The following is a 3,227-nucleotide window of genomic DNA, read 5'->3' on the forward strand; positions in this document are numbered from 1 at the left end:
CAAAAAGGCAAGACTCAGAAGATGCCATCGGAAAACATCTTGACCTATCTATAATTTTAATGAAATTTATTTGCATCTCCACATGCTTTGAATGACAGCTGTGCACCACAATCCAATGCATGTTTATACGGGAGTCTTGGGGCTCTGTGTGTGCATAAATTGCTGTTTCAATTGCCTTTAGTTCCTGGTTAACCACTTTAATTAAGCAATTGGAAAAGATAGTGTCTGGAATGCCCACAGATGGACAGCTCCTGGTGCTGCCACTCAAAAGCCATTGTGCAACTATTCCATCTTTCCCTCCTTAACAACATTTTAATAAACAAACAAAAAAGGGCAAGACATGGAAGATGCTACAGGAAAACATGGGACTCCTAGAAGTGGAAGAGAATAGTACATGCAATCTCTGTGAAAGTCAGCAACAGCATGATAAATGTCTCATCTAAAAGTACCCCAAGGTTTCTTTAATGGGTTGTAGTATCTTCTAGGCAAAGATAGCCCTCTCCCTTCCATGGACTTGGACTATTATAACACTGGCAAAAAATAAAATAAACCCAGAGATGCATTTGTCTAGATGTCCTTGTGTCAGGAGAAAGCTGGGGAAGGTTCCTAAAGGATTGCTTTGCCCTCACTATATGCAAGCCACTGGGCAGCGCCAGCAGCTCCCTCCCACTCTCACACATGCCCCTTCATCTCTGAGCCAAAGCTCCATTGGCATCTTATGATTCCTGGCACCAGGATGAAATTGTGGCACTGTGATGTTGCAGCCGAGGAGGTAAACTGTTGGAAAGAGGGTGGTGGCAATAAATAAGTGAAGAGAAGTGGGGAAGGAAAGAGGGACCAATACCCAGCGGAAGAGCACATGCTTTGTCTGCAGAAAGAAGGTGCCTCTCTCATTACTTGGCAGAAAGCTTGGGAAGTTTGTGCTGGAGTGGGCAAGAATGGGTGAAATGTACCACCAGCCTGTCCTGGTCTCAGACAAATTCCTTTATGCACGACACCATCTTACTTCACAAGGGGCTTAGCCTAATTTCCAGAAGTACCCCTGCCTTGGATAGTTAGCGCAAAAGGAGTGGAGCAAAGGAAGAGACACAGTGAAATTGTGACTCCCGTGTTTGCTGTCTACAGGATTGAGATAAAGATGCCTGGATATCACGAACCATATTTTACAATACTGATGTGTGAAAAATTTGAAAGCTTCCACACCCCTGTGGGAGTTCTGGGGAGCACAAAGTGTAGGCGCTTGTGGGACTTTAGTACTTGCTATTTAGTAGATATTGACTACCGGTGAATTTTGCTTTATCCTATGAAGGGAAGCAAACCCTTAAAGTACAACAAAGCACAAAATCCACAAAACAGCAATACAGGTACATCTTTTGTGGATTGTGGATTTTGTTATGTTTTGCTGAATGGCCAGCACAGCTTTCCCTGAATATGTTTCCTTAAAATGAAGGCTTTCTGCCAGTTTCTACAGAGACAGGACTAACTCTGTATGGACCTGACATGCTCTCTTAGAGAACGTCATGCGTTCTGTGTGGCTCCAATTCTGACCAGCACTTCTATGTCCTTTAGAGAAAAAGGAGAGATTTCCCCTCCACTTTTAAGCCTGCAATTCAGCCAGAATAAGGTGGGAGCAGGGTACTAACTGACACACTCAGAATCAGAAAGCAAGGCTGCAGTGACAGATCTCCATTCCCCCAGAAGTGAGCCTCTGGCATTCAGTGTGGGCTTGCTTCTCCGGGTACAAAGAAATGATTTAAAACTCTGCCAGTTTTCTTAGAATGTAATGATAAGAACCCTCCCAAACATGGCAGGCTGGCTTAGAAATGGCTAGGTGGGACAGAAATGAAGATCCCACCTTCTACTGGGGTCTCAAAGAAAGGGTTTTACAATGGATCCAGTGGTCCTAACTGGTTCCCAAGGTCCTAACCAGTTCCCAGTTACCACCTTGCCATTCATTCCCCATGGCTCCTACATCTGGTGGCAGAGTTACCTAACAACCTAAGGGGAAATCATGTGGGTACCAAATCTAATAAAGAACAAAAAATGACTGGAGAACATACAGAGAGTAACTACCAATAATATAACATTCCTTACCTGTTGTTTGTTTCATGTAATTTCAGTTAATGATATTACTGGTTGTTGCTCTCTGTATGTTCTCCAGTTTTATTTTTTTCCCTTTTTTCTATTATATTTGGCACCTACATGTTTCCCCCCCAATTTGTTAGGTGTAGTTCTCTTTTTGAGACCCTCCTGTGTTGCCACCAAATGTAGGACATTCCAGAAGAAGGTAAGACATGCCAAAATAAAAGCTAAAAACACACTCCTAGAAAGAGAAATGCATGCTGCTGCTTAGTCCTGATCCAAATGGAGGACTTTCTGAAATTCCTCCTGCAATGAAAAGGTTAAGAGGGGACATGATAGTCATGTTTAAATATTTGAAGAGATGTCATATAGAAGAGGGAAGAGGCTTGTTTTCCACAGCTCTGGAGACCAATGGAGCAATGGATTCAAACTACAGGCAAAGAGATTCCGCTTAAATTTCAGGAGAAACTTCCTGATGGCCAGGCTGTTCAACAGCGGCAGACACCGCCTTGGGTCCAAACCGCAGAAACCGCAGAAACAATCCAGTTTGAGACTGCTTTGACTGCCCTGGCTCAATGCTAGGGGATTCTGGGAACTGTGGTTTTGGGAGACATTGAGCCTTCTCTGTCAGAGAGGTCTGATGCCATAACAAATTGTAGTTCCCAGGATTCCCTAGCACAGTGAGCTAGGGCAGTTAAAATGGTCTGAAAGTGGATTATTTCTGCAGGGTGTTTTGGACCTTAGAGAGCGGTGGAGTGTCCAAAACACACTGCAGAAAGAATCCAGTCTGAAACCTCTTTAACTGCTCTGACTCAGTGCTATGGAATCCTGGGAATTGTAGTTCACTGTGGCACCAGAGCTCTCTGACAAAGAAGGCGAAATGTCTCACAGCACTACAGTTCCCAGAATTCCCTAGCATTGAGCCAGGGCAGGTAAAGCGGCCTCTTAATCTCTGGGTTTTTTTTAAAGGGTGACTGGATGACCACCTGATGTTTCTGCATGGCAGGGGAGTGGACTGGATGATGCTGGAGGTCTCTTCCAGGATTCTATGTAGGACATGTCCTGGAAAAGGACATGTCTGGACCCACCCACCCCGGTTTGGTGTATGAAGCAGAGCCAGGAGAAGCACCAGCAGAGCCATTGCA

Source organism: Sceloporus occidentalis, unplaced genomic scaffold, assembly GCF_023333645.1.
Source record: "Sceloporus occidentalis isolate IW3139 unplaced genomic scaffold, rSceOcc1.0.p SCAF_1, whole genome shotgun sequence".
Lineage (NCBI taxonomy): Eukaryota > Metazoa > Chordata > Lepidosauria > Squamata > Phrynosomatidae > Sceloporus > Sceloporus occidentalis.